Source organism: Poromitra crassiceps, assembly GCF_964638095.1.
Source record: "Poromitra crassiceps genome assembly, chromosome: 2".
NCBI lineage: Eukaryota > Metazoa > Chordata > Actinopteri > Beryciformes > Melamphaidae > Poromitra > Poromitra crassiceps.
Genome location: NC_139624.1, coordinates 38,243,759 through 38,264,123, shown reverse-complemented (window position 1 = coordinate 38,264,123; position 20,365 = coordinate 38,243,759).

Here is a 20,365-nt window from a genome sequence, read left to right as displayed (position 1 = left end):
TGATATCTTTCCAAATGTATTTATAAGGTCTAGCACTGCTGGGATTGATTTCTCTGGACTGGTCAGGTATAGGATTATGTCGTCCGCATATAACGAGATTCTATTATCCATCTTCCCAGCATTTATTCCCGAGATTTCTTTACTTATCCGTATAGCCTCAGCAAGAGGTTCAATCGCCAAATCAAACAGAAAGGGGGACAAAGGACATCCCTGCCGACAGCCCCTATATAAGCCAAACCTTTCAGTGAGAGCACCATTAACACATATCTGAGCTTGCGGATTGCTATACATTGCCTTTATCCACCCGATACATCTGTCACCAAAATTAAATTTCTCCAGAACAGAAAATAAATATGACCACTCAACCCTGTCAAACGCTTTTTCTGCATCAAGAGATATCAAAAGTGCTGGCTGCTTGTGCAGGGCAGAGTGGTCAATCACATTCAATAACCTCCGAATATTGTCTGAGGCATATCGTGCTTTTACGAAGCCAGTTTGGTCCGGGTTAATAAGGTTAGGTAATATATCTTCTAGTCTATGGGCAATCAGTTTAGATATTATCTTGAGGTCTACTGGTAGTAAGGAAATAGGTCGGTATGAACTACATTCAGCGGCGTCCTTATCCTTCTTGTGTATCAATGATATTATAGCTGTTTTCATTGAGTCAGGCAGGATTCCGTTCTCAAAAAAATCTGTAAGCATGGGCATAAAGAGGGGCTGTATTTGAGGCCAAAACGTCTTATAAAATTCTGCCGGGTATCCGTCCAAGCCTGGAGTTTTTCCTGAAGACAGTGCCATAATAGCTTCCAGCACTTCCTCCGACGTAAATAGAGAGTTCAACCATTCCTTTTCATCTTCAGAAATCGAAGGTAAAGATACCTTATCTAAGAATGTGCGAATATCTGATTCAGAAGGGCTATCTGACGTATACAGCTGCCCATAGAAGTCAAAGAATGATGTCTTTAGCGATTGTATATCATATTTCAGTTGGCCTGTTGTGTTGCGTATGCATTTTATTGTACGGTCAGCCTGTTCTTTTTTAAGCTGATAGGCTAAAAGCCTGCTGGGTTTGTTCCCATATTCGTGATAATGCTGTCTAGTGAAGAATAAAAGTTTTTTGATATGTTCCGTTTGGATAAGATTGAGATTGGCTCTAACCGTATTCAGTTTCTTCAGGTTTTCATCTGTGGGTGATTGCTTGTGGGTTTGTTCCAAATCGACAAGATCCTTTTTAAGTTGTTCAGCCTGGTTGGTAGCTGCCTTTTTCTTTGCTGATGTATATGAGATCAGCTGCCCCCTGATCACTGCCTTAGCTGCGTCCCATATTACTGCAGGAGTAACAGGGGAAGCTGCATTGTCCTGTCTATATTGTTCCAGCCATTTTCTAATGTTGTTGCATGCCTCAGTATTTGTAATAAGCGAAGAATTAAATCTCCAGTATTTGATGTGATGTGTCTGTTGGGGAAGAAATAGTTGAAGGTATACTGGTGAGTGGTCCGATATGAGAATGGGCCCTATGCTGCAAGAGACTACAGAAGAAAGGTGATTCTGAGGTAAAAGGAAAAAATCTAGTCTGGAGTATGTTTTATGCCTAGCTGAGTAAAAAGTGTAATCTTTCACTGTTGGATTGAATTCTCTCCAGACATCAATAAGGCCTGCCTCGTTAGATGCAATCCGTAGTGCTTTTGATGCATTTGGATTAGAGGCTAAAGATGATGATTTATCCAAGCTGTTGTTCATACAGCAATTAAAGTCTCCAGCCATCAACCCCAAGTCTGCATTATATTGACTAAATAGGGTGATCATATCTGTCATGAATTTTGGACAGTCCTCATTTGGAGCATAGATGTTAAGCAGTACAAGCTCCTGACCAAAAAGCAGCCCCCGTACCAATACATACCGGCCCTCACTGTCATTATATTGTTCTTTAAGTATAAAAGGGAGATTTTTATGGATAAGTATTGCCGTCCCCCTTTTATTGCTTGTAAAACTTGAAAAATAAAGTTGCCCTACCCAATCTCTCAAGTTTTTTGTGTTCCTCATTGGACATGTGTGTTTCCTGTAAAAAGGCAATAGATACTTTCTCCTTTTTCAAAAATGTAAGAACTCTCTTACGTTTAATTGGGTGACCTAGTCCTCTGACATTAAATGTTATCACATTAAGTGTATTAGCCATATTGCAAATTGAATGTTAACTTAGTAATGCTTGACCATTGTGAAACAAGAAAAGAAAAATGAAAAATGAAAACAGACAAAACAAACAAAGAAAAAGGTGCAAAATAAAAGAGCCCCCTCGACCCCCACCCCCCCACCCAAGAAACCCACAGCCTAGCCCCCAAATGACTAGACAACCCCATAGCAACAAGTAAAACCCTCAACTTGTCTGGCAGACGGTGAATACCCATCAACAACGCACAATGCCTATCTTTGAACTCTATCTAATTATATTAGTAAAGGAGAGAGGATTGCATTGAGCTTGCACTTATACATGAGCAGATGATGAAAACAAAAACAAAAACAAAACAAAGGCAAGCTCTCCTTAAAAAATTTTTTTTTTTTTTTTTTTTTTTCCTCCTTCCTCACCTCTTCCCTCCTCCCCCCCCTCCCCCCTCTTTTGTTTGTGTTTAATGCTTATGAAAGCAAACTCACCCCTGCTCCGATAAAGGACACTAACGGAGGGGAACAGAGAAAACAAATTGCTCCTAGCTTATGATAATAGGGATAAGCCCCTTCCCCCTCTCACGAAACATCTGGTTACCATAATATAGCGGACAGAGCTGCCCCCTCATGTATATGTCAGAGAAAATAGCTCTAAGCTTGTGTTTACACATTAAGTGTATCAGATGCATCAAAGCTTATAGATCAAAAAGAAAAACCCCTCTGAAACTGTAAATATACAGAAGCTTCACTTCTAAAATAAATGGGTTGGTAATAACCCAACCGTTTATAGAGTGTTCAAACTCACCCCTCCTCCCGTAGGTTTTGGAGATAGAGGGGAGAAGAAAAAAAAAGAAAAGAAAAATATATATGTACACATATACATACATACACATACACACACACGCACGCACACACACACACACACCCACACACACACACACACACACACACACACACACACACACACACACACACACACACACACACACATACACACACACACATACATGTGTACACATAAACACCAAACTTCTCAGTCCTCCTAACTTAAAATACCCACAAGAGAGAATACTCTAAGCTTATGTGCTTAATATAACTTACGCCTAAATCTATAACAGAAAGCAAATATTCGTCTAAGAGAAAGAAGAAAAACAAAACAAAAAATTGTACTGAGCTTATGTTATAGAAAGAGTTTAAATGGAACTCACCCCTTCATCTTACTAAACAAACAGTTCAAACCTGACCACTCGTCGTGTGTCTTATTTGTCAATACTACGGTGAAAGTCCTCCGCCTCTCTTGGTGAGGAGAACATCTGTATCTTCCCGTTGTGTAGGACCCTCAGCTTGCACGGGTTGGGGTGGAATCCACGGAAGGTCCCCTTATCGATAAACAGCTTCTTGACGGCGTTGAACTCCCGTCTCTGGCGCATGGTTTCTGCAGACAGGTCCTGTGCGAATGAGAGCCTGGATCCGTTGTGTTTTATGTCCCGTTGTCTCGTTGAGCGCATCACCAGCTCTTTCTCTTGGAAGTTGAGGAAACGTATGAGGACGGCTCTGCTGAAATTGGGATTTGCTGGTGCCAGCGTGCGGTGGACTCTTTCCAGTGTGAAGGACTTGTCTGGGCCTAGGTTCAGCCATTGGGGTAGCATATCATGCACAAAGTCCAGAAGGGGACGGCTGCCTTCGGCGCCTTCTTTGAGGCCAAACACCCGGATATTCTTCCTCCTCCCTCTGTTCTCCAAATCGTCCGTCTTGGCCTCCAGGTATGTGATAGGCTTCATAGCCGAGGCTAATGCTGTAGCAGCGCTGGCTAGCCCGTCCTCTGTTGTTGATATGCGGGTCTCAGCTTGCCCGATACGTTTTTCGTTGGTTACTACTTCTCGTTTGATATCAACCAGGCTGTTTTCTAGCGTTGTAACAGAGTTCGCCATTTCACTCAAACGCTTGTCGATTCCATCCAGCTTTGAGCCGACCTCTGAGCGGAGTGCTTTTAGCTCGTTCAGCACTTCAGCTATTTCCGCCATGTTGCTATCTTCGTTAGCCTCGCTGGTCACGGTTGATTTCCTGTCTTGTTGTCTTCTTCCGCGAGCTCGTGTAAAAATGTCACACTCTTTGACATCCGCGGGTTTTGGCAAAGACATGTCCCTGTTACGGGCCAGGTTTATAGAGGTTTGGGGTAGTTTAGGTGCGAAGTTGTGAGGAGCCTTCACTCTACGCCGCCATCCTTGTTCGGGTCACGTGACTCCCCCCCACTTTTATGAGTTTTGAAGCTTTTACGTGCCGTTAAAAGGGCGGCTAGCTAGCAAACGGCTAAATGAGACTACACTGTTGAGTCGATGGGGATATATACGTCAATAACGTCACCACTTCAAAGGACGAACACGGAAATTCTCTTTCCCTCACCTGGTTCAGCCCGGGGTAATCAGTGCACACATCAACAACAGTCCAGGTTGAGTGCTGACGTGACGTCGAAGCCTATGCGACAGTGTGTAGTTCTGGATTAGCTTAGCTCGAGCTTTTTACTTCTAGGGCTCGCATTTACACTACAAAACTCATGAAAGTGGTCCTCATATGTAAAGATTATCCGACTGAACTCTGGTTCGCGTTTGATTAAGCTTGCCTTGCCCAGAGACCTTATTTGAAGCATTGCAGCAAAAACCCATTCAAAAATCCCATAGACAGAAACAGTGAAGAACCAGGAAGTCCGACTTCCGCGTTCTGACTACAAAAATACGTCATCCCTGCGGCTCTCTATTGAGCTGTGTGTTAAAAAAGGATGATGCATCCTTGTCCGGGTAGTGTAGCGGTAGATTCCCTGCCTACCAACACGAAGGTTGCAGGTTCGCGCCCCTGTGTTACCTCCAGCTTGGTCGGGCGTACAAGCATGATTGGCTGTGTCTGCGGGTGGGATGCCGGATTAGGGGTATGTGTCGTGGTTGCTGCACTAGTGCCTCCTCTGGTCGGTTGGGACGCCTGTTCGGGGCGGAATGGAACTGGTGGGAATAGCGTGATCCTCCCACGTGCTACATCATGCTGGTGAAACTCCCCGCTGTCAGATGAAATGAAGCGGCTGGCAACTGCGCATGTGTCAGAGGAAGCATGGTGCTAATCACGGCTCTCCCCAGATCGGCAGAGGGTGGAGCAGCAACCGGGGCAACAGGGGGAAATTGGCCAAGTACAATTGGGGAGAAGATGGGGGGAATCTGAAAAAAGAGAACACAAATATGATGATGCATCTTGATACTGTGTTCTGCAACTAAACACTTGAATTAAAGGTCAACATTTTTAACTCAAATGTCAAGTCACAGACAGTCCAATTTTAATACACTTTGTCTGCATGCCTGCCTGTCTCTCTGTCTGCCTGCCTGTCTGTCTGCCTGTCTGTCTGTCTGTCTGCCTGTCTGTCTGCCTGCCTGTCTGTCTGCCTGCCTGTCTGTCTGCCTGCCTGATTTGTTCTGATTAGTTGTCTATTTTTCCTTCCTCCCTGTCTCTCTCCCTCTCTGTTGCCATGCATGCTCATTGTATTTTTCTCAGTTCTTTCAGTTTCAGAGTGTACGTCTCATACCTGCAAATTGCATCCTCACCCCTCTTTCTCTCCCCCTCTCCCTCTCTCTTTCCAGCTGCAGTGCTGTCCAAGCAAGTCAATCTCCCTCTCATTCTCAATTTATCCCACACTTTGTCATTCTCTTCCATTCTCCTCTTTCTCCCTCTCCACCCATATCTCTCCCCGCTGTCAGATGAAAAGAAGTGGCTGGCAACTGCACATGTGTCAGAGGAAGCATGGTGCTAATGGAGCAGGTAGAGAGGTAGAGCAGGTCGTCCACTAATCAGAAGGTCGGTGGTTCGATCCTCGGCTCTTCCAGTCCGCATGTCGAAGTGTCCTTGGGCAAGACATTGAACCCCAAATTGCTCCCGATGGCTGTGCCAGCACCCTGCGTGGGTGTGAATGGGTGAATGTAGGCACATTGTAAAGCACTTTGGATAAAAGCGCTATATAAATGCAGTCCATTTACCATTTACCATCTCTCCCCCTCTACCTCCACCCGCAATGTCTCTCCATCTCTGTCCCCCTCCCACAAGCATATCTTACCCCCAGAGAAAGAGAGAGAGAGAGTGTGTGTGTGTGTGTGTGTGTGTGTGTGTGTGTGTGTGTGTGTGTGTGTGTGTGTGTGTGTGTGTGTGTGTGTGTGCGTGGGCGTGCGTGCGTGTGCGTGAGTGAGTGAGGTGACAATGTGTTCAGCCTTTCAGCCAGACTGAAACCAATCAATGGCAGCTTATCAGGATGTGCTGCTCTACTCTGTAGCTGTCTGCAGCAGCTTCACATAGACTGGGCTTGGTTTATCTGGGCTGGGCTCAGCAGGGGGTGGAAGAGGGAAGGATTACCGTGTGTGTGTGTGTGTGTGTGTGTGTGTGTGTGTGTGTGTGTGTGTGTGTGTGTGTGTGTGTGTGTGTGTGTGTGTGTGTGTGTGTGTGTGTGTGTGTGTGTGTGTGTGTGATGTGTGAATGGAGGGGTACATTATGTGCAAGAAAGTGCTGTGGTGATGTGTGTGTGATTGATTGAGAAAGAGAGAGGGAGTATGTGTGTGTGTGTGTGTGTGTGTGTGTGTGTGTTGGTGTGAGAGAGAGAGAGAGAGAGAGAGAGAGAGCGAGAGAGAGCGAGTGGGTGAGTGAGAGTGTTCCAAACAGGCGTTGAGCCAGCCAGCTAATTATACACCCAAACCAGGCTCCTTACACACTTACATCACGCACACCGTGTTCAATACCACTTTAACCCACTTCCTCCGTCCAAAAAATCCTCCAAAGGCTGCTTCTCCAGTGACTTTACCATCACTATGGTAATCACCAGGGCAACGGCAGCAACAAGTTACCTTAGCGACTGTTTTCTTTTCTGTCTCGCCCAATTGCCACTAGTTTCCAGCTGGTTTAATTTCCAGGGCAGATTTAAGCAGATTGCTTGAGGCAATTATAAACATTAGCAATAAGCGAGACTGTTTATTTTGATTTAGCTTATTCAAAGTCAAGATAATCACTTTGAAAAATTCACCACTTGATGAAAATCTGATTTTCCGGCAGTGCGCAACTCCCTCGGCATACTGAAATCCAGGGGAAACTAATAGGGGTTTCAATTAGGGGCTCTGCCTCAGCCAGAGAACTCCTCCTCACCCTAATTAAAAGCTCCAACAGGGTAATTATTGGAGGAGACGGATAGAAGGGTGGAAGAGGAAAGGATGGATAGACTTAAGGGGGAGGGAGGGACATGGGGAAGGTGGAGAGATACTAGTAGTAGATGGGTTGAGGGAATGATGCAGAGACTGATAAAAGAGACAAAAGAGATGGATGATGCAGAGACAGTAAAAGGGTATGAGGGATAGGCGACAGGGGTGTGGGTAGGGGATAAAAGGTTAGTAAGGCGGAGGGCAGAGACAGAGGTGTAGTGTGGATGGATGAGGAGTGGAGGGGCTAATGAAGGGAGCGAGGGAGAGAGACACAGGGGAAGGAAGGAAGGCTGGGAAGGAGAGAGGAAGGGCATGACAGAGGGAGGGCTGCAATTTGTTTGGATCTCAGAGGAGGGCAGTGGGGGGATGGAGAGGACACCGAGGAGAAAGATCACTCGCCTCTAATAAGCAGCCTGCAAGTCTGCACTCTGTGTGTGTGTGTGTGTGTGTGTGTGTGTGTGTGTGTGTGTGTGTGGCGCAGGAGAGAGCGAGATGGAGAGGGGTTGGGTGGGGGGGGGGTCACCATGGCAATAAGTGCTGCTCGTTAGAGAGGGTCTCAAGTAGGCAGCGGCAGGTGTCCATCTATACACACATGCGTGTGCTTGCGTGCATGCACACGCACACACACCTTCCCATCATCCTGGCTCTCGGCTCTCATTACACTGAGCACGTCTCTCCATCAATAAACAAAAGGACACAAGAAGGACATATTTCGGAAAGTGGGAAATTATTAAATTAAGTTAAATGCAGATTTGACATTTCACGTTTAACATGAAGCATTAACATTAGCATTTCACCATACAAAACATGTGCTCATCTTTGTCAGACCATGTCACATGGTCTGAGAAAGATCAGCACATGTTTTGCAGTGATATTGCAGTGATTGTAGAGCGAAGCCTGGGTTGTGGGAACACCACACCTTTTTCTAGTGTTGATCTCCGTCAGCTTTCAAACTTGCAGCTCTCCCACCACCCTGCTCTCTTTGAGCTGATGTTGTGGGCTAAGCATAAGCCTGAGCCTATAGGTCAGTGATAATCAACCTTGCCCTACTCAGGAGCCACATTAAAAAGACTTTTCCAAGGGTCAGAATCCAAAAGCGTCCTCCCTGAAGCCAGTTTGGTTCAGTTTGAGTCTCGTCAGCTCTTCAGCTCTCCACCTCTCCACCTTTCGGAAAGTCGGTACTGGACCTTGTGTGCTTTATTCTGTGATGTTGTTGCAAATGGGACGTTTTGATTTGTGAAATGACGTTACCACAAAACAGACAAATGCATTTTCCTGAACCCCAAGTTCCCAGTCTGCTTTAAATGTTCGATATTCCTCGTCCTATTTGCATTTCTTATGTTCTTTAGCCATTAGCCTTTTTTGTGGGGGGCATGTTAGGATTTCCCCTGCATTATAAAGCTTGGTTTAGCTCATTTTGTCTAAGGTTTTTGGGGTGTTATCTGTTCATTATCCGCTCTGGCTTTGTTTGTAAACTGGTATGGTACCCACCCAAGCCCTCCACAAGGGAACACCCGCCATTAATCACTAACAATAACAACAATATCAACAACAACAATAACATGTTTTTACCTGATTCATCAGAATCCACGTCTCGACTGCTGGGCCTGGTGTCCGTCTCCGTGTATGCAGGCTCAGTGCTGCAGGACGGCGCATCTGAAGCAGCTTGAGGCTCATCCGGCTCCTCCATGTTGCTGACTAGAGCAACACTGTGCAGAGTGGTTGGTCCCCCAAATCGTTTGGCACAAATCGAAATATGGCCAATCTAACCGACCTCTACCACTCCTTCCATTGTGGTCGTTAATCTGATGATATTTCTTCCTCAAACTCTTTAAAGTGTAACTTACCCCCAAACACTTTTTTTCAGCTTTTAACCAATATGACTTTTGGGGTGGTTTGTTCAAAATCTCCACATTTGAGACCAATCTGTTACAATTTTACAAACCCCTATCATTTCAGCAGCATAGAGTTCCCTCTATGGGTTCAAACCTGCTTTTGTTGTGCCCCTCAAATTAATTGGAGATTTGGTACATCGTGACATCACGGTGGTATTTGCGCATGCCCCACTCATGTGAAAAATTGTTTTTTTCCCCCATGTGATTATTAGTAGTTCACGTGGCGCAAGCCCTTTAAGAGCAATGCACCCATGGGTAATCGCCTACTGTGGCTAATATTAGCCGCTAGTTAGTTATGTTACATGGCAGTAAAACGCCACTGAATGACCAAATTAATATAACTTTTAACCATTTCGAGTAACACTGTTTCCATACGGATCACCAGCGTTAGTTTGTTGTTTATAACGTGGCTGTATTCATCATTTATCGTTCTCTATCTCTGATACACTGAAAATACTGGGAGGCGGGCCATAGCGTCTCTGTCGATGATTTGATTTGACAGTTCTGAGCACTGGCATTGGCGTTGGCCAATCCTGGCGTGTTCCACCCCCAAATTGATTGTGTTCTGGCGCAAAGCGAGTGGGTTTCAGGACAAAACAACACTTACGTTATCTTTAGAGCAGCGCAGTAAATACAATATTACTGGAATGCAAGTTTAACGAAACAGTTACATGTCCTCTGCATTCTACAACAAATGAAGACATTATCGTTTGTTTTATTTTGTATGTTACATACTTATTGGCCAAGTTATGTTAGTTTATGGGGGAACTAAAACTAAAGAAGGGAGTATAGGCGGCCATCTTGCCTGCAGAGTTTTCAAATCAAGTAGAATACCGTTTTGCAAGAAATCTGGGGGGGTCAGTCCCCCTTTAATTTGCTCGTTACCTGAGCCTTGCCCCGAGCAAACCCATGCTCTTGCAAGAGTTTCGCCAGCCTCTCTAATCCCGGTTATCAGTTTATCTCGTCTTCTGCTCTGAGAGTCAGCAGCTCCCGGAACTCACACTCACTAACCAGTCCACCCCTACCACTTGTTTAAGCAGAAGGTATAGAGAGCCAAAGTGAAACGTCACTTCCTGCTTTCTCCCTGTACCAGCGCTGCGAAAAATATGATTGGCAGTGAACGGAGAATAAGGTTCCTTTTTTGATCCCGTTTGAATTGTGGCACGGGGTGCCAATGCTAATTTTGTCAATTTAAAACATAACTTTTGCATGTCAAGAAAGTGGTTGTCGCAGTTTGTTGCCAAACCGTTGCACTAGAAGTTATAAATCAGAAAGACACATACACTACATACACTGTCGCCTAAGTGACGTCACTTATACCGGCAAAGCTGAAGACCGGCGACATGCCACGAGCTTCCACATGCTATGTAGTTTTTATACGAAACTAACCCCTACGTTTCAGTTTGATGACAAACTGTGACTTTCTTGACATGCAAAGTTATGTTTTAAATTGACAAAATTAGCGCTCGCACCCCGTGGCACAATTCAAATGGGATCGAAAAAGTAACCTTATTCTCCGTCCACCGCCATTGATTAAGACATCTGATACCACTGTCAGTAACAGGTATATGAAGTGAGTTCCAAGTGTGAAGAAGGCTGAACTGTAACCCTCTCTTCAGTGGCAGCACAGTGGTTGGTGCAGATTATCCTGTGATGTGAATGGGCTCAAGACTGCTGGCTCTGCTCCTTGACCTGACAAGATTATTTCAAACATATTGATTTTGTCAGGCCGAGTCTGTCTGGGCTCCTGCAGTGTGAAGTGGTTCAAGATTCACCAAGACTGAAAGCCAAGGGAGCGAGTGTGATGATATCCAGTATAGGGGGCTCAGTGAGTCACTAGAGATATGTAGAGACTGTGGTAGAAGAAATGTTACCCTGAACAAGAGAGCATGTTAATAAAGAACTAGCAGAAGCTAGCTGTTGATAAGATAACGTTTCATCATTGAAGAAGATGAACATTACATGGTACCAGGAGTGAAAGTTTTTGTCACATTCTGCATGGCTCGACATGGAGACTTTGAAGCCACCGGGAGGACTGAAGTTGGTGGGAAATGTTGACAGCAACTGGCGGACTTTTAAGCAGCAGTTTGAGCTATATATGATGGCCGTCGGGTTGGACTCTAAAAGTGACGCCAGGAAGATAGCTATGTTTCTCACAGTGGCGGGTCCCCAAGCCATTGAAGTTTTCAACACGTTCGAGTTTGCAGCGAGAGATGACAGAGACGAGTATGATAAAGTGATTGAGAAATTCACTGCATATTGCTCTCCAAGGAAAAACACTGTGTACGTCTTCCGTTCCCGCATGCAGCAACAAGATGAGACTTTTGATAGCTTTGTGACCGATCTGAAGCTAAAAGCACAGACGTGTGATTTTGCTGATCTAAAGGATTCCATGATCCGTGACCAAATAGTGTTCGGAGTCAAGGATAAAAAGGTCAGAGAATGGCTGCTAAGAGAGGCTACATTAACACTTGAGGAGGCAGAGAGAGTTTGCCACGCTAGTGAATTGGCCCAGCAGCATGCAAGGACTTTCAGAGTAGTCAGTGCAACTGCAGTAAATGATAGTGCGAAAGTAGCTGTGGTCACAAACAAGACTAAAAGATGGAAAGATCAAAAGAAACAAAAAGAGGATGCTGCATACGACTGCAAAAGATGTGGTGGAAGACATGAGCCCCGGCAATGTCCAGCATATGGATTTTTTTTTTGCAAAATGTAGCGGAAAGAATCATTTTGCCAGGCAATGTCTAACTAAAGAAAAGTCCAAATCAGTACGTATGGTGGAAGAGACTGACTTAGAGGACACAGTCTTCGTCGGTATGGTGTCAAAAGAGGATAAAGAAGACAGCAGCCACACAGGGAATGACGACACATGGATCGTGTCACTTCCAATAAATGGAGCTTTAGTAGCCTTAAGGATTGATACAGGTGCCCAAGCGAACCTGATCAGCATGACAGAGATCAATGGCATGAAAGAAAAGCCTAAGACTTTCAAAAAGGAGGTCCCACTGAAAGACTACAACGGAAAAGACATTGCATGCAGAGGTCAGTGCAGACTCAAAGTAACAGTAAAGGATACAGTGCACAATATACTGTTTTCTGTTGTACCTGAGGGGTGTGAGTCACTAATAGGAGGAGTCTCATCTGAAAAGTTAGACCTTGTAAAGAGGGTCTACCACATTAACTGTAGGTTCTCCCTCTACAACATCCGCAAAATCCGTCCCTTCCTCACAAGAGAAGCGACTCAACTCCTGGTCCAGTCACTTATCGTCCCTCGCCTGGACTACTGCAACGTGCTCCTGGCTGGCCTACCTGCCACCGACATCCGACCGCTTCAGCTCATTCAGAACGCTGCAGCCCGTCTGGTATTCAACCAACCCAAATTCTCTCATGTCACTCCCCTCTTCCGGGACCTCCACTGGCTTCCCATCTCAGCTTGCATCAAATTCAAGACACTGGTACTGGCCTACAGGGCAGTACACCAGTCAGCTCCCCTGTACCTGCAATCTATGGTCAGGTTCCAAACCTCTCACCGCTCCCTTCGCTCCTCTACCAGTGCAGGGCGCCTCGCTCCTCCTTCGCTACGGGCGCTCAAGAGTCGCTCATCCCGATCTCGACTCTTCTCCTCCCTGGCACCCCAATGGTGGAACGAGCTGCCACCTTCGGTCAGGACTGCTGAATCACTGCCGATCTTTCGGAAAAGACTAAAGACTCACCTTTTCAGGCTCCACCTGGGCCCTTCTTGATCTAACTTCTTTCTCTCTCTTCTTTCTCTCTCTTTATTTAATATTATAAAAAAAAAAAAAAAAAAAAAACCCTAAACTAAAACTCGTACCACTGTTCCTTCAGGATTTGTAGTTGTCATAGACTGTGCTCCATAGTTGATTGCTCTATTGCTGACAAAAAGTGTGTTACTGTAAGTCGCTTTGGATAAAAGCGTCTGCCAAATGACGTAATGTAATGTAATTAACTGCACAGAAGCCGTTAGTGCACACTCAGACACAGTTAACTCAATTGTGCAGAGATATCCAGATGTGTTCAAAGGGCTAGGATGTTTGCCATACACATACAAAATCCAACTCGAAAAGGATGCACAGCCCGTCATCCATGCTCCAAGGAGAGTGCCAGCTCCACTTCGAGAGAGACTAAAAAAGGAGCTAGACAGGATGTCTGAGCTAAATGTCATCACTAAGGTTGAAGAACCAACAGAATGGGTTAACTCCATGGTATGTGTTGACAAAAAGAATAAAAATAATGAACTAAGGATATGCATGGATCCTGGTGATCTCAATGCAAGCATAAAACGTGAGCATTACCAAATACCGAAGCAAGAGGAAATCATAAGTGAAATGGCCGGTGCAAGGTACTTTACCAAACTCGATGCATCGCAGGGGTTCTGGCAAATAAAGCTGGATGATAAAAGTTCCAGATATTGCACCTTCAATACGCCATATGGGAGATATCGATTCCTCAGGATGCCTTTTGGTATCATATCAGCCTCAGAGATTTTCCATCGTGCGATGGAACACGTCATAGAAGGACTACAAGGTGTCCGCTGCTACGTTGATGATGTGATCATATGGGGTTCCACCCTACAGGAACACAATGCACGGCTGGCAAAAGTTCTCCAGAGGGTACGAGAGAATGGACTGAAGCTTAACAAAGCAAAATGTCAGTTCGGTGTGCAGGAATTAAAATTCCTGGGAGAGAAACTGTCCGGTCAAGGTGTTGAGCCGAATGAGGCAAAGATAGAAGCAATACTAAATATGCCTCGTCCAACAGACAAGAATGAAGTACTCAGAGTTATGGGAATGATAAACTTCGTTGGAAGATTTGTACCCAACTTGTCAGTGAAGACGTCAGCGCTACGGGAGCTGCTCCACAAAACGACAGAATTCAAGTGGAAATCAAGACATGAGAGAGAGTGGAATGCTCTAAAGGCTACGCTCACAACATATCCCGTGCTTGCATATTATGATCCAACAAAGAAACTAAAGGTCTCAACCGATGTGTCGAAAGATGGGCTTGGCGCTGTCTTGCTGCAAGCTGAAGGAGATGATTCTTCAAGATCCATGACTGAAACTGAGGTGAGATACGCTCAAATAGAGAAAGAGTGCCTTGGGCTGGTTTATGGACTAGAAAAGTTTCACTGCTATTGTTGGAGAAAAATATAAGTTCCATTGGCATTTCCTAATCAATAAGCTATAATTGCATACACATAATTAGTCCCTTTGCTCTGGCCCATGACATTTCACACATATAGGACTGCTCCTTTTGCTGAGACCTTGTCCAGTGCATCATGTTCCAATAACAATTGATTCAGACAGGGGCCTGCACGACGCACACACATTTCCATGAGATCATCCCATTCCTCTCCCCTCCTCTCTGCTCCTCTTCCTTTACAGTATAAAGCGTATGTCAAATTGTGACATCGCGGCTGAATATTTGACTCTGTATGACATATCAGAATTGTGTACATTGAGGTTCAGCCCTCTGTCAATATACATGTATTGCAGAGAATGTATGGTATTAAATATACTTTTATGATAAATCTTCCTAGACTCATGGCTTCAATTCATTTGGTAGATAAGCTGTTATAAATAATCACATTTAGCGGATGTATAGAATTTTATTCTCTATCAGCTATGTATACGGCTTACCCAAATTCACACCAAGTCACCAAGAATTCAGCGTCTCATGATGAAACTGCAAAGATATGATTTTGACCTGATATACACGCCAGGCAAGCACCTAGTGGTAGCTGACGCACTGTCAAGAGCACCAGAGATGAGTTGTATAAGCTCAACAGAAGAGGAGCTTGAAGCTCATGTAAACATGGTAGTTGCTTCTCTGCCAGTATCTGATGCAAAGTCAAAACAAATATGTGACGAGACAGCTAAGGATGAGGAGCTGCAAACAGTGATTGAACACATCAATAGTGGATGGCCCAAGGGGTCGTGTTCAAAATATTTTCACATCAGATCGGAGCTATGTGTGGCAAATGGAATGCTGCTGAGAGACAACAGAATTGTGATTCCACAGAGTCTAAGAAAGGACTTACTTCAAAGGTTACATGAAGGACATCTTGGAATTGAAAAATGTAAGAGGAGAGCAAGGGATACTGTATTCTGGCCTGGGATCAACAAGGACATTGAAAACATGATATGGAAATGTGAAACATGTCAGAAGTACCAGAGCAAACAGGCAAGAGAGCCTATGATGATTCCTGATCTTCCCACTGCACCCTGGGAAAAGGTGGGAACAGATCTGTTTCATATAAATGGGAAAGATTATTTGCTGGTAATTGATTACTATTCAAATTTCCCAGAGATAGCATTGCTCCCCAGCGCTACAGCAAGCAGTGTCATTACCCATGTCAAATCCATCTTTGCCAGGCATGAAATACCACAGACAGTGGTTAGTGATAATGGTCCCTGTTATAACTGCAAAGAGTGGCAGCAGTTTGCAAAACAATATGACTTTCAACATGTGACATCCAGTCCGCAACATGCACAGTCAAATGGCAAAGCTGAGAAGGGAGTGCATATTGTCAAGCAGCTTCTAAAGAAGGCTACAGACAGTAACTCGGATCCCTATTTAGCTCTGCTGAGCTACAGGTCCTCCCCTCTTGACTGTGGATCATCCCCAGTGGAATTGTTAATGAATCGTAAGCTGCGTACCACTCTACCCTGCGTTTCAAGCAACAAGCAAACTGCAGATGCAAAACAGAAACGGGAGACTCTGAAATGGAAACAAAAGCATCACTATGACAAGTCAACCAAGCTTCTTGGACCACTTGCAAAGGATGATGTCGTGAGGATTCAAGACCAGGATGCTTGGAACAGAAAGGCAACTGTTCTTCAGGAAGTAGGGCCAAGGTCCTATACAGTACAGACTGAAGAAGGGCACATTCTCAGGAGAAACCGCCGCAGCCTTCTCAAAACAAAAGAGACTTTCCAGGAGTCGACGGATGATGATGTGAATGTGACAGCTGATGTGTCACAGACAGTGACAGGTTCGGACAATAATGAACACAGACAGACGGAAACGCATGAGGACATTCCAAAGTCGCCAGTGTTGAGGAGATCTGCCCGTGAAATCAAAAAACCAAGTAGCATGTTGTTGTTGTTTTTTCAGTTATCTTAAGGGATTTGTGTTTAAGAAATCACATGCTAGAATAAATAAATAAGTCAATAGGTATATAAGTAAAAAAAGAAAAAAAAGGAAAGGAAGTTTGTGTAATGTGATGTCTTGTTTAAAAGTGATTTGAGTTCATTGAATGCCTGCTACAACTGATACAGGTTAAAGTTCATGCCACTGTTAAAAAAAAAAAGAAAAAGAAAAGTTAAAAAACCTGACTGGAGTTTGCGTTAAGAGGTTTACTTGACAGGCTACATCGTTATGGTCTGGAATGTTAGGTGTGTTAACACTAGAGGGATGTTACTGATATCAATGTGATGAATATGTTTTGTTACAACTTCAAAGGAAAGGGGATGTGATGATATCCAGTATAAGTGTGATACCCATGTTGACCATAGGGGGCTCAGTGAGTCACTAGAGATCTGTAGAGACTGTGGTAGAAGAAGTGTTACCCTGATCAAGAGAGCATGTTAATAAAGAACTAGCAGAAGCTAGCTGTTGATAAGATAACGTTTCATCATTGAAGAAGATGAACATTACAGCGAGGACACCCACAACTTTTCTTTGATCTGAACCATATAGCTGGGAAAGATTGCTTTGTTGCACTTTTGTATTTGGTTCACAGAGACTAGGACTTGTGAAGTCACACGTGGTCACACATTGTTTTGCCAAGCTGTTCCATAGGATTAGAGAACATTTTTGGCAGCAGGGTAACAGGTCTTGGGTTTGAATCTACCAGTTTAGAACATATACGAGGGATCAGGTTGTTTGTAAACAAATGGCTTTAAATGAGTGACCACTTTTAGGACTCTATTCAATTAAATCAGTAATAATTTATCTTTTGTACTGTTTATCTTCATCACAGTTTATGTTTTATGCTTTTTTCAGCCTTTATAATGGGACCAGCCTTGAGTGTGTGTCTCTCACTCTAGCAGGCTGTACTTCTTACTAAATCCTAAATCTACTTCTACTCTTACTCACAAAGTCCAAATATAAGTGATGTGATGTATAGTTTTTGAGATATTAATGTTTGTTTGGCACATCTCATACTAATTATGGTAACTGCTGCAGTGCCACACAGAAGTGCTTTGTTGTTGTCATGATGTCACGCTGTTTTGTGCTAGAGTATAGCCTACTATAACTGGCTATAGGCTCATTTCACAGCAACCTTTTTGAGGTGGTAAAGCAGGAAGTAAAACAGTTGTAACCAATAACAGTAACAAGGGCCCTGGCACTGAACACCTAATGGAATGGAACCATCATTAATGGTATTGGTTACACCTGCGTCACTTCCTGCTTTACAACCTCAAATGGTAACCATCAGTTTCCAGGTGGTCTTGGTCTGATTGATTGGTTCTGTGGCATTGATCTCACCTCCTCAATTGAAGTTTGATTGAATGGTCCAACATGCTCAGTGTGAACGCACCCCCCAAAAGTGACCTTGGCAATGGCAACATCCAAGGTCACTCAAGGGGGAGGAAGAACAAGAGAATGAAATGAAAGAGAAGTCATTGCTGTAGTGTAACAGAACACCAGAATGGCAAACGTGTCTTCAGGGATAACAGAGGGTTTAGTAGTTTTACAGGCTGTGAAGTCTTATAATTGACGGAAGTGCAAAGTAAAGTAATTACTTGTCAGATATGAGTATAGTGTTTGTAATTGTAACTCCTGGGACTGGAAGTGTGTGCTTGTGTGTGTGAGTGCGTGCACGCGTGCGTGCTTGTGTGTGTATGTATTTCTTTGCTACTGTATATGTGTGTGTAAATGTCTGTTTTGTAATCCGTGTGCTTTCATACATGTATGTCTATACATTATTGTTCGTGCTTGTGAGTTTCAGGCCAGAGACAGGCCCAGAGGATACTGTAGAAACCAGCCAAACATCAGTGTGTCAGGGAACAGCTGGGGCGGAACAAACATGAGCGCCGATTAACAGACACTCTCACAGTGGGCGATGACAATGCTCTCTGTATATTTGCTGCTTAAAGCCGCCTACAGACTGTGAGATTTTAGCAATCTTATATTATGCCACGTCTCTCCATCATCCAATCAGCAGTCAATACACATGCAGGAATCAAACGTCAGCAGCACGCACTGCAGCTACGCATCAATGAATGTGTGCCACAGTTGTCTGTGGTAGAGATGTCAACAATAGCACTGACAATGGCAAGAATGAGCCCTTGCAAAGTGGAATTTATGTGTCTGGAAAAACATCCAAGGAGGAGAATGTGGATGTGGACCCGTTCGTGGCTCGGGAACAGAGGCAACATGGGATGGCAATTTTGCGAGAGAGCTTGAGGTCACGTCAACTATTTATTAGCCTCATCTACTAGCATTAGCATTACGGCTAAATAGCGTATATACTGATATGATCATACAGCATTTCTATTGGTTGTTATCAGACATCGTCGTAGGGCTGTCACCCAAAATTTCGGACAGTGTCAGAATTCGTCCTAGGCTATCTTTGGTCACAAGACTGTGACAACGGCTGTCTTTTAACCTCTCTCACTGCGCGACGCAAGATGAGCTTTTTTGTAGCAACGACCAAAGATATCTCGACGTTTCTTTCACATTGGTCATCTTTCGTCTGGGACAGCCCAAAATTACAGTCTGTAAAAGGCTTAAGAGGTGGCAAAACCGAGAAAATGTGTGTTTTTATGTGTTTGGTGACCAAATTTCACCGGGGCTTCATTTCTCTCTTTTTTTTTTTTTTTTATCTCTGAGGGCTAAGCTAAAGTTTCCTTATTATTCATGCAAGTGGTGTGCTGCAATATCGATAATGTCATCGTTTGATATGCTGATCTCAACCAGATGCTAGTGGAGGTCAATGTCACTGAGGAGATGAGCTGGATTTTGCATTTTGATGCAGCATTTTAAAAGGGCTCATAAAACAAAAAACAGAAAGAACATTAGTCCCAGTTGATTTAAAATCCATTCTGCTGTGCATTGTGACTGCATCTTTAGGCAAGAGAAATGCACACATATATGGCATCTATTATTTCACCAAACAATTTCCTTAAATGTTGAAGCACCAATATTAGCAGCACATAGCACAGAAAGCACAACCTCCCCTTCATTCTAACTGTTATGTACTAGCCAAGAAGATTCTGATTTCTGATTGTGGAAATCTAATTCAGCAAGATTCAAGACCCAGACAAAGTAGTGATTGATTGGTAAATGATTTGATTTCAAAGAGTGGCAGCTGGTGTGCCGTCCGCTCACCAGGTGGAGTCATGCAAAGCCAAATGACATCTACAAACCTAGTCATTTATATGTATATGTATTATTATTGTAACGGACTGAGTTATGGGATAACTGTTATGTTTAAGTCTGACACTGTTAATGCAATGTTCTGTGCATGCACTTTATTACGAGTTTCGGAGGGACTTGAACGTTATGGGGATTAACTGTAAACTAGAGGCTGAGAGGCCTGTCAGTCATGTTAGCACCTATGAGAGCGAGTCGCGGGAAGGAGCCCGCCGGTGATTGGCTAAGACGATAGAGGGAGGGATTGTTTTGGGGTGTTGAATGAGGAAGCGGGAGAGTGCTGGAGAGAGTTGGGAGAGACGGCTGTGTGTTTTGGGAAGAGACGGATTATTATTGCTCGGGTTTATTTTGGCGTGGGCTACGGCCAACAGTAGTTCCTGTCTGTGTTAACAGAATAAAGTGCGGTAACTATATCCGGACTCTCGCCTGGTTTGTGACAATGCTACACTGGTGTCAGAATAAAAGAAAGAAAAACGAAGTGACGAGGAAAATACGCCTGCTACCGCTAACGCGCTCGCCTTCCCCGAACGGAGATGCTGCCTGGCGATATGAGCAAGATAAAGCAGGAGGAGGAAGACAGCGCGTGGGGTCAATACACAGCTGCCTGGGAGGCAGAACACAGGGAGCGGGTGAGGAGAATGACCGCTCAGATGGCTGCTGAGGCTGGGTTTAAACCAGCTGCCCACGGAAAAG